The sequence below is a fragment of the Myotis davidii genome, unplaced genomic scaffold (genome assembly GCF_000327345.1).
Source record: "Myotis davidii unplaced genomic scaffold, ASM32734v1 scaffold204, whole genome shotgun sequence".
Taxonomy (NCBI): Eukaryota; Metazoa; Chordata; class Mammalia; order Chiroptera; family Vespertilionidae; genus Myotis; species Myotis davidii.
The window spans coordinates 700,527-713,314 of NW_006299715.1; positions in this window are offsets into that span (position 1 = coordinate 700,527).

The window sequence follows — 12,788 nt, forward strand, 5'->3', positions numbered from 1 at the left end:
CAGGCTGAAGATCCTAGAGACAGAACCTGGCTACAGAACCTGGATAGAACATGGCAAGAGAACCTGACTACAACCTGGTGACCGAACTTGGCTAGAGAACCTGGATAGAACCTGGCTAGAGAACCTGGCAACCGAACCTGGCTGGAGAACCTGGACAGAACCTGACTGGAGAACCTAACGAGGGAACATGGCTACAGAACCTGGCTGGAGAACCTGGCTGGAGAACCTGGCAAGAGTACATGGACACAGAACCTGGCTGGAAGATCCTAACAGAACTTCGCTGGAGATCCAGACCAGAACTTGGCTGGAGATCCTGGCTAGAGATCCTGGATAGGCTACTGATCAACTGAACGCTGTCTCCGTGTCATTCCTTCTTCGCCGACTCCGTCCACACCTTTGGGGACCCCTGGACCTGCTGGGGCTGGACCCCGGCAGCCTAACAAATTTTCACCAACTTTATTTCTCTTCTTTCATTTGAAGTTCCTTCATCCTGATTCCCAGGATGAGAATACACATGGAGCCACAGGAGCCCAGCAGTGGCCTCCTACTTGCCACATGAACAAGAAGCTAATGTCTGAGGATTGAGGCTCATTGGTTACTTCCCATCTTTCATCAAAATTTCTTTGTTCACTTGTCTTGTTCAAGGGACATCCCTAGAAGACAGGGATGCACCTTCTTTTATGAGTATCTGTCTAGTCCAGTGCTTGGAAGGCAGTAGGAACTGATCAATGTTTGTTGAGTTACTAACTGACTCGATGAAGACCTCCAGTGATTAATATCTATCCTTCACTAAGGCAGCTCTGCCTACTGGGGGATTTTTTTCATCCTGAGCAGAAATCTGATCCTACCAGGCTTCCATTATGGGTATTGGTCCTGTTTCTTGGGCTCACATAAAAACTCTAATACCTCATTTGTAAGACAGCTCTTTAGAGTTTTAAAATAATGCTACTACTCACTTCAGAAGTTTGCCTTTACAGATTAAATATTTCTGTCCTTACTGTTTTGTTACCTTCCATGGTTTTAGCCTTCTCCACCTCCTGGGGACTCCCCTTCAGAAGTGTTCTAATTTGCCCATGTATCTTCTCAAATGTGGGATATGGAATTAGCTCCAGCCTCCATGTGGGGTCAGAGCACCACAAATTAGAAAGGGTCATCTCCTCTGGGCTAATCCTCTGTCTGGACTAATTACACTGAGTCTAACATAGTCTTCGCTATTTTTGGCAGCCACTTCTCAAGGCTGCCTCATATGCAGTCAACCAAATCCCTTAAGCCTTATTCACAAGCCTTTATTACTAAGCTCTGCCTCAACTTGTGCAATAGGTTTAGGGGCCTCCATTGCACATCCTAACACTTTTCCTTGTTAAATTTTCCACCTCATTTCACTTGGTTCATTGGTCCTGTCTATTTTGGAAAGAAAGGCTTTATTTCTGGGAATGGTCATTCAACTACAAGCCAACAGAGAGGAAAAACAACATTGTCCCATCAACAAGACAACAGGAGACAGAACTTAGAAGACAGAACTTAAAAGACAGAGCTCAGAAGACAGAACCTAGAGACAGAAGAACTTCGCTGGAGAGAACATGGCAAAAGATCCTGGACAGAACCTGGCTACAGAACCTGGCTGGAGAACCTGGAGAACGTTGCTGGAGAACCTAGCAAGAGAACATGGATACAGAACTTGGCTGGAGATTGTGGCTAGAGATCCTGGCAAGGCTGCTGATCAACTGAACGCCATCTCCGTGTCATTCCTTCTTCGCCGACTCCGTCCACACCTTTGGGAACCCTGGACCAGAAAACACACCCATTGTCTCTTTTTTGCAGGTTGGGTCAATTTATAGAACCTTAGATGACCCATGTACCACCCCACCAGAATGTTAAAAGACCACCTAATATCCCAATCTCAGACAATAGAGATTTATTTCCTAGTGTTTGTCCAGAATGACCTTCTGCCCATCTATCTCATTCAATGGTCCAGCTCTCTTCTTGCATTTTTGGATCCCTTGGTTCTGTACCCAGGCCTGAGTATTTTGTTCCTGCCCTCCCAGCCTCCGTACTTTGATACTCTATTGAATCAGGGTCTTGATCTCTCCCACACCCTCATTGGGAGGCATTTCCATCTTGGTTCTGTTATACCTGTATCTTCCAGGTCGGTTTCTACTAGACCACTTGCCAAAGGAGAAGCGCCTAATGTTCTTGGCCTTTTAATGGTGAAAAGCCTCCAGCCTATAATGTGACCTTCGACACAACAATAGATATTGGTGATGTTAGTGGAGTCACCTCAAGATTTTGTTATTTCCACTGGGGTTCTTTTCCACTTTGAACACCATCCTTGTCATTGCCACCATCACAATAAAATTCTGTGCACATCTTCACATGTAAAAAGAAACTTGTAAGTACCAGTAGCTAAGTTTTACATCACTTGCATACATGTACCGATGGACCACTGGTGAATGAACTCAGGCCACAGTTTATAGTTCCTGGGAAAGTGATAGAAGTCATAAGGCTTGCTTAAATCCTGCTTGTCATTCTGATGGCTCAGAGACTGGACACCGGGGCCTGAGGGAGAAGCTGATGACTCGGCCTTTGTGTTTTGACCAGACAGGCTATTTTTACATGCAGCTGAGCTGCAGAGACAGAAAGGGCTCCTGGATTCCCTTAGTTCTAATGCACTTTAAATGCTATGTATTTATAGAGAGAGAGAACCCAGGAGCCCAGGTCCTGCTCACTCAGGCTTGTTCTTTAAAATCAAAAGGACCTTTGGGCTGGGGACATGAGTCTCCTCTTAGACTTGACCTTTCTGGTTCAGACAATTTCCCTTAATGTATTACTGCTGAGGCAAAACATATGCTACGAGCAACTTGAATCACACCCAGGGGAAGCCCTAGATTTATAGAGAGATCAGAAATCGGACTAAGCTAACGACTATTCAAACCCTGAATCTTATCAACAGAACAATAGAAACTCGGAAAGGTGGTATGCCTAGATCTAATTTATGCAGTGAAATAATGGCAGCATCCAGATTTGATTTCAGGCGAGGTAGCCATGCTTTCCTTTGAAAGTCCATAAAGAAATGAAAGGCCAGAGAGGATAGTCAATCACTCCAAATACTTGGAGGAGAGGTGACATAGAACAAATGATGCTGGCCCTGAGAAAACAGGCATCAGAGCCAAAGATGGAAATTCTCTCTCTCTGTCTAGATTCTGAGGAGTCTGGATAACTGGTAGGGATGAAAATAGTACCTGCTTAAGCCCAGGGAGACCAGTGTCGAGGAGGAGAAGTCAGGCATGGAATCTGTCTCCAGGGCCTCTGTGTCGGATGGCAGCCTCTTAGTCCAAGTTTTGATATCATAGGACTGTTTATTTTCTTGTTTCTTCTCCTGAGCACTTAGTAAAAGGCCTATTGATTTCCACTATTTCTAATTCCAGCCTCACCTTGACTGTACAGTGGAGGAGTTAAAGGAAAGGTCTTTTCTGTCTGGGCCAGTGTGTGAATAAGATTACCACCCTGGGAGGCCACTGGATGGTGATGGTGGAAACCAGAGGGGGATGCAAAAAAAAAAAAAAAAAAAAAAAAAAGAATCAGAGAAAATGAAGCCAGAGCCTGAGAATCAGCTGTTTCTTCCTCCAAGATAATCTGGTTCAAATGCCAACCTTGGAGGGACTCTTCAGTTACTTATTTCTTTATCTATTTTTTCTTGCAATCCATTGAGGACCTAGAATAAAGGCCTCCTCTGTCACCTTCTCCACAACTTGCCATCTACTCTCACATTCTCTCCTCTGCATCCCCATTGCCTTCAGTTGGGCAGAGACACTCATACTCATAAGTGGCCTCGAGTCAGTGTTAGCTGTAAATGGGCTGTCCATCCTTCCAGACGAGAATCTTTTTCAAGGCAGGGAGATTATCTCTCTTATTGCATCTCATCCCCCTTCTCTAGTTCCGACCCCAAGTGGCTGAAATAGGGACCTGAAGGCAGCAGATGGTAGGAATCAACAGTCTAACTGCCTCCTTGGCATCTCATTTAAAATGTCTCTCAGGTATTTCAGACATATATTCAAAGTGAAATTCTTTATTATTCACTCTATGGTATAGAGACTGAATAGAGATAATATGTCATTGATATAGTCAACATTGGTCAAATGGAATTTTGTTATTTTTTAACTTAAAAATGAATGGAAATAGAAGGTCTAACATTTTTTCCCCTGAATCTCAATTGGCTCTTCTTGGTTCCTCTCTATAGAGGCCTTTTTTAAGCCCCCTTAAAAAAACAGTGTTTGCATTTGCCAAAATCATAGATGATTGCTTTCTCTGGGCTAGTAGGAGTCTGATGTTTTTTTTTTTGTTTTTTTTTTAATTCAGAAATGCAACAGAATTCCCAGGCTTCAAGGAGACTTGGACAATAAAATGTTTTTCTCCTTTATATCCAATGCAATGTTACATATCAGTTAGCTAATATTCACCTAATCCCTCCCCTCTGTGGATGAGGCTTTTAAATTAAGGTCCTGGCATACCTGGACACTGCCCAACAATTCCCACATCATTGTTTATGGGGAGAAAAACAAGAAGATTATATTGAAACCAGTGACTACATCAAAGTATTTGGGAGGCAAAAAAAAATGAATTTTAGCAAGGGACATATATAACTATTTCTTCATTGGCGTGACTTCAATGGGCAGATCTCTCTATGTTCCTGAGTAGCAAAGATAAATGACATGACAGTACAATTTCTGGACTGATATTTGGTACAGAGATTTGTGACGTACCTGCTCAAGGTCTACCAGCATGCATTGGGCCCCAAGGGAGAGATGTAATTATCTTGATGTATTTATTAATTTCATGTTTCTTTTGCTCCCAAAAGAAAATATTTACTTATGTAATGAGTTTTGGTCAGCTTTGGTGTTATACAAGGGAATGTGAGCCAGGATCTCCCAGACTCTTTTAGTCAAAATGTGATGCGGCCACCAGCAGCAGCGGCATCTGGGAGCTTATTAGAAATACAGATGCTTCTAAGTAACAAAATAAACTGATGAACGGCATGGATCCAGAGATTCAAAGCATAGAATAAAGTGCAGAATCTCAGAGGGAAGGTGGGGGAGGGTCGGTGATGGGTGGGTGGGTGAGAAGTAATCAACCAAAGACCTTGTATGCAGATATGCATGATCCATGGACACAGATAATAGAGTGCTGAAGACCTAGGGCAGGGAGAGGAGGAGGGGAGGAGGAAGAGCAGGGGCAGGCTGGAGGGGGTCAATGGGAGGAAAAGGGGGACATATGTAATACTTTCAACAATAAAGAATAATTTAAAAATAAATATAAAAATAAATAGAAGCTCTAGAGTAGTGCAAATGAATGAAAAAAAAAAATTAGAGGGCAGAAAGAAATACAGATTCTCAGGCTTCACCCAGACCTACTGATCACAACCTACATTTCGACCAGACCCCCAGATGATTCATGTAGACACTAAACTTTGAGAAGCATTGTTCTAGAACTGTGAATATTTGGCCTCATTAATACCTAGCTTTCTGTTGCTATTACCAATCCCAATGCTGCTGATAATAATCTTGGTATTTGCCTTTTATTTAATAAAAAATAGTTAATAAAAATTTTAAGCTTAGAAATCATTTAGTGAACCCAGTAACAAGAAGACAACTAATTCAAACATGGGCAAAAGGTCTGAAGATAAATTTCACCGAAGAAAAATATGGCAAGTAAGGACATGAAAAAATGCTCAGCATCATTAGTCATAAGAATGCAAATTAAAACCAGAGTTAGAATTGTAGTAAAAATAAAAATAGTGATATTACTTGCTAGTGCTAAGTGTTGGTGAGGCTCTGCTTCCTTAGACTAAGTACAGTCTGGTACAATGCAGATGGGAATGCCAACTAGTCCAGTCACTTTGAATAGCAGTTGGACAACATCTTAGAAAGTTAAATACACACTCATCATATTATTCATAGCAATCCTATCCTTAGGTATTTACCCGAGGAAGTAAGTAAAGTTATGGCACACAAAAACTGGTATTTAAATGTTCACAGCACTTCCATTAGTAATCACCAAAACCTGGAAACAACCCAAATGTCCTCTAACTGGACACATACTGGTGCATCCATAGAATAGAATGCTACAAGCACAAGAAGGAACACATTACTGATACACACAAGCACATGGACCCATCTAAAACACGTTATACATTATGCAAATGAATGAAGCTATAGGGATGAAGAGCTGATAGTGGTGACCATGGTTACAGGGTAGGTGGAGTCTTTGAACACAAAGCACCTATGATTGGAAGGAGCTATTTCATATCCTGATTGTGGTGGTGGTTACACCACCCCAGGCTTGTGTCAAATCTCATAAAACTGTACATAAAAAAGAGTCCTTTCATGTATGCATATTTACAAAATAAATTTACCTAAGAAAAGTACTGTTTGCAATATATATGCTTAACTTTTCTGCCATTCCAAAGAGACATGGCTTAACCAAAAGCATCCCACAAGGCAGTGTGGTGAATGGTGTGCATGATGGATGGCAGCTATGGCAGCGAGTTGGTGGCCCTTCATCCCTCACCACCCTTCCACCCACATTGATGTGGAGGATGCAGACTGCTTGCGTTGTTTTCCTCCCCCCTTTGCTGAGCTGTGTTCTCCTCTCCTGTATATAGGCACGACCTGTGACACAGGACAAACAGGAGGGAAACAGGGCAATTTGCATACTCTGCTTGCACTGCTGTGTCCTGACCTTGCTTTCTTGGGTTGTATGAGAATAGAAACAAAGAAACGCCTCTAATTCGTTTTGAAGGTGTGTCCTGGGATGCCAGAATGAATAACACAGGCCAGGAAGGCTTGCATGCCTCACATCCCATGCAGCTCTCTGCTGAGGGGCCTGAGGGCACAGCAGTCCTTAGCCTGGGATCCTTATCTCAGGTAAGTGGGGCCTTTCTGGTTGGCTCTCTTTCCGACAGGTGTGCAGGGACTGATGAGAGCCTGGCCCCCGGGGCTAGTGACTGCTTCTCATCAATGGAATTCATTTTCATAATTGAAATGCTACATAATCTGGTGGCTAGAGCACCGAATTGGAGACCCAGGGAACTGGATTTTGTAAGGACATTGCTGCCTTAGGCTAGCACCTTAGCAGCTTAATGCCTGGAGGAACTCAAGCAGTATCACGATTGGTAAGCCTATATAATAAAAGGCTAATATGCAAATTGTCCCCATGAGCAGGCGTTTGACTGACTGGGAGTTAGACATGCACTGACCACCAGGGGGCAGCGCAGAACATGGTGGGAATTGGCGATGCGGTGCTGGCAGTGGGTGGCAGTGGAGGCGCTGCCAGCCCCAATGGGCCCCAAGGAGAGCGGGACCGTGGCGGGGCAGTGGAGCAGGTGAGTGGGCGGCAACAGGCCAAGGCAGGTGTGAATGGGGTCCCTGATCGCCCTGCTGGTCACCCCACAGATCGCCCCTGATCGCCAGCCAGGCCTAGGGACCCTACCCATGCATGAATTTTATGCACCAAGACTCTAGTTGGTAATAAAAGTGCAATTTACACAAGTTTAAGTTTATATGGTGTTTTCACCCTTTCAATCTCCATTTCAGAGGGAAAAACTGACTGAGGGGTCAGCATTTGGTTCCCAGGACTGAGGGTGCTCAGGGCTGTCTGTCTTTCCCTCTATGTTGCTCCTGTAAAGACCCTCAGTCCACGAAGAAGATTTGATCCTGGATCTAATTCACTCCAGAACCACAGAATTTGAGACGTGGCCTTTATTTTTTAGTTAAAAAAAATACAGAGTGTCCCCCCAAAATGTATACACACTGTAAAACCGAGAGCTCAATTTTGAAACTGAAATGTATTTTAATAAGCACTGCTTTTATAATTATTCAAAGTGTGTGGATACATTTTTGGGGGGCACCCTACATACACTGTAGATGAGTTAAGTAAGGTCCAGAGAGGGGAGAAGAGTGGGTAAAGTTATTCAGCCTGAAAGTTACATACTTGGGCAATTAGACCTTAAGTTCAAGAAACAGCACTCTACGGAGCCTAAATGAGTGCATGTTTGCCAAAAACACATATACGCACACACACATGTATACATATGTACAAATCCTATATAATAGGATTATACAAATCAACCAATGGCAGAACGACCAGTCACTATGACGCACACTGACCACCAGGGGCAGGTGCTTAACGCAGGAGCTGCCCCTGATAGTCATTGCACTCCCACGGGGGTGTGCCGTTCAGCCAGAACCCCAGAAGCTGGGCTCATGGCTGCCAAGTGCAGCGGGAGCCTCTCCTGCCTCTGCTGCAGCCCTAAGGATGGCAGCGCTAAGGATGTCTGACTGATGGCTTAGCCTGCCCCCCATGGGAGAGGGCCTAAGCCCTCAGTTGGACATCTGCTGAAGGCTCCCAGACTGCAAGAGGGCACAGGCCAGGCTGAGGGACCCCCACTCCCAACCCCCAGTGCACGAATCTTATACACTCAGCCTCTAGTATATACACATTCATGGAGCTGGAGGTGAGGCATTTGGTCAACTCTCACCTATGATATGTGTGGAAAATTTGACAGGTTACCCCGTTTGTTTATCTGAACAATATTATCCTCTTGCAATGTGACAAACAACATTAAAATCCATTTACCTTTGGTTCCTCCAAGCCAGGGGTCCTCAAACTACGGCCCGTGGGCCACGTGCAAATACAAACATTGTATTTGTTCCCATTTTGTTTTTTTATTTCAAAATAAGATATGTGCAATGTGCATAGGAATTTGTTCATAGTTTTTTCTTTAAACTATAGTCTGGCCCTCCAACAGTCTGAGGGACAGTGAACTGGCCCCCTGTTTAAAAAGTTTGAGGACCCCTGCTCCAAGCAGTCAGAGTGGAGAGAAGCTGAGACCTTTAGCGCCTGCCTCGAGTGGTGAACACTAAGTACACACCCCTTGGTTCCTCTGAGACCATGAAAATCAGCATTTGGTCTTCACAGGACGGAAATGCCCCTTGGGCATCAGCAACACACCCCCTGAATGACAACAAGACTGCATTTTACTCCCAGGACAGAGGAAGGCCGAGCCCTACCCTAGAATCTATCAAGTCAGCCTCATTGCACCAAGCACCAGCCCTTGACGCTCTTACCTCTTAACTGCTCTCAATGGTTTTCAGTAATTTTACTGTTGTCATCATTTAAAAAATAAATATAATTGGTGCTCTCTACAGGGATTGAACAGGAAGAAGTCATGTTGTTTTGGCCACAGATAGGAAGAGAATAAGGGAGCCAGAGAAAGAGTGGGAGAGTGAGAGCGAATTACTGGGAGGGAAGGAAATAACTGACTATGAAAACCACCCAAGGAGCAGCAGGTGAGGAAGCTGTAAGAAAACACCTTTTCTCTACAGAGGAAACAAGTGGGTCTAAGCATGTGTGGGCCTGCTGGATGCTTGGGGATGTTGCCCCTCACCCTCCAGGGGCTGCTGATTGCACTGCAGCCTCTGCCCCGGCCTTCCCCTACTGCCCCAGGCCTCTCGATGGCACACCCAGTGTCGCTCTGGTGGCCCTGCCCTGGGAGACCTTCTCCAGGCCCAGCACCCTCACAGGAAGGAGCTGAAAGAGACCCATGGTCACCTTCTCAAAGGAATGCCCTGCAGCTTGGGAACATCCTCCTTGCTGTGGGTTTTGAAAGCAGAGGAGGCCTCATTCCCTTACCTGGAAGGCGGCCCTCTTCCTGTGATCCTGGGGGCACCTAGAGGACCTAGAACATGACAGGGCCTTCACATTAGAGAAGCCTGTGTTCCCATCTATGATTTCTGTTAAGCCTCACGTTCAAGTTTAGTTAGTTAGGAAAGGGGTGAGGGAAGGGCATTCAGGAGCCAGACGAGGTGGTGGTGAGCTACCTAATGTGCCCGGGTCAGTGTCGGGAGGGGAAAGTGAGGCTCCAGGAGGAAGAGGTGGTGGCACCAGGCCTTCTCTTCCCTCAGATTCAAGGAGTTCAGATCCCACAGGCATATGGCTGGTGGGGGAAGGAGGGAGGGCATGCCAGAAATTTCACCTTTTAGGGGTTTTGAAAAAATATTTTTCTTCCCTCTTGGACCAAACCATTGGGCCTTTCCATCACTGTGACAGTTTTGCCAAATCCCGCAATCACAGGCCTGAGGATAAAAACCAAAAGAACACCCAGGAGGATGCTTAGTCCCCACTTTGCCACTAATTAGCTTTGTGGTTTTAGGCAGATGGCTTCCCTTTCTGGGCCTCTACTTTCAGTTTTATTATTTTATTTTCAAAGGTATTGAAACTGATCAGCAGTCTCCAAGGTTGCCCCTCCCCCCTCCCACCTCCTCCTTGCTGTGAGATCTGGTTTTTCAAGTGAAATCTGAGCTGGGACTCCAGTATGTGGGACCAACACAGGAAAGCAGCTCCCCTTGGCATGGTTGGCTGAGCAGGGGGCAGAGCACCAGTCAGCTGGGCTTCTTGCCCAGATCAGGCCCCACCCCCACCCCTGCCAGGGACAGGTTAAGGCATCCCCACAGCTTCCTGGGACATCCCCAAAAGGAGTGTGGAAATGCCCGGGCATTTTACGCACAGGGTCTCTAACATTCTCCAAGTCAATTCTGGAAGTGAAAGGAGATCATGTAAGGGAAAGTACCCAGGAAAAGGGAAAGTATATTGTTTTGTGACTATGACGACTGTTATCTTGGGACCAGTGGAGAGCCCTTGATCCTCACTTTCAGGGCATGCGTGCTGGTGGCCTGACATAGCAGGGGGACGAAGAAAACCCACGGTGCTGTTTCTGGAAGGCAGCTTTGTTCTCCCCCATGAGAACAGCAGTCCGAAAGGGTGTTGTTGAGCAACTCAGGAAAGATGAGGGGGAGAGGAGAGGAGGGGCGGGGGGTGGGGGGCAAGGGGAGAGGGGCGGGGGGGGGGGGGTGGAGAGAGAGAGAGAGAGAGAGAGAGAGAGAGAGAGAGTGCTCTCTGAATGGTTTTTCTTAATCAAGCCTTTCTCCTCATCTGAAAGTGAAACACAGAAGCCAGGGAACCCCCATGGTTGTGGGTAATCACTAGGCTACCACCCCTACATTGTCCTCACAGACAGCTTGCTGGGACTTGCCAGTTCAATGGCGTGACCTGGAAGGATGACAGAGGGGAGAACCTCCTAGACTGGCTCATCCCACTGGGCTCCTACCCTTACAGGTGGGATTCATGCATTCACTCACTCACTCACTCAATCAGGAATCAGACAGAGTCTACCACGTGGAGAACCTGTATTACCCTTTTTCCAGATTCACCGACCTGTGAGTTCCCACCAGGAAGAGCAAGATTATACAGGTTGCGCCTGGCTGGTGTGGTTGAGCTTCTACCTATGAACCAGGAGGTCACGGGTCAATTCCCAATCAGAGCACATGCCTGGGTTGTGGGCTCCATCCCCCAGTGTGGGGTGTGCAGAAGGCAGCCAATCAATGATTCTCTCTCATCATTGATATTTCGATCTCTCTCCCTCTCCCTTCCTCTCTGAAATCAATAAAAATATATTTAAAAAAGAAAAGATTGCACAGGCAGCTCCATCTCTGAACATCCATTACAAGGACAGCCAGGACCCCTCAAAGCCTGCCTTTCCCCTGGTCTGGGCCCGAGGTCCCCGCTGTGCTTCCACAGCACTGTGCTGACTGGTGACAGCCATGTCCACTGCAGTGGGGCTTCCTGGAGGATGGAGCCCGGGGCTCTGTGGTCCACAGCCCTGGTCCCAGAGGACTGAGCAGAACACCTGACACCTGGGATGTGTCCCATCAGGACTGACTGGGAGAATTTAACAGCACTCACCCCACCACTCTAGGGTCTATAGTTACTAGTCTGTCTTCCTCCTCTAGTTACTTGTCTGTCTTTCTGCTCTTGAAGCTGGGGCCTCCCCTCTTTCTGTCTGACATCCATCAACTGTTCCTTCTTGCGGTGAAAAGAAGTGAGCCCGATCTGTGACTCCAGGACCCTGCCGTGTCTTGCAGGGAGTAGTAGCCTGTTTCAGTTTCCTCGGATCTAAACATGACAATGAAGACAATTGCACATCCATGACTATGAAAAACGCTCAGAAAGAACTCTCAGGTGGTCAGCCTGAGACAGTCAGCAAACGTTGGGCTCACGGTAATTGCTGGCTATTCATGGAAATGCCAGTCTGTTTAAACGCCCGAAGCTCACTGGATTGCTGCAAATGCGTGCTCTTAGTCCGGATAGACTTTTTCCAGGTTCAGCCGTTTTAACGGTTTGCCATGTTTGTTTTATCATCTCCCCCCCCTCTCTCTCTCTCTCTCTGACACATTTTACGTAGACCCGTATATCTACATACATGTATATATGTGCACATTATACATTCTAAAATGATTATTTGGTTTTTTGAATCATTTGAAAGTAGGTGACATCATTCTTCCCTTTTAATAGTTAATATTTCAATTCCTAAGACTAAAAATATTCTCTGTAGTCAATGATATTGTGATAACTACGAATGGTGCCAGGTGGGTACTAGACCTATGGGGGGGGGGTCATTGTGAATTATATAAACGTCTAACCATTGTGCTGTACACCTGAAACTGATATTGAAGGTCAACTGAACTCGAAAACAATTTTTTAAAAAGGAAAAAAATATCGTCTTAACCACAATACCCTAACATTTAGGAAATTTAACACTGTTACAATACTTTTATCTAACGTACCTTCCAATATTCCATATTTGCCAAATGTCCCAATAATGTCCTTTACAGAACCTGGTCCGTTCAGTAGCCGCGTCTGTTTAATCTCTTTTAATCTGAAAAGTTCTCCGTCTT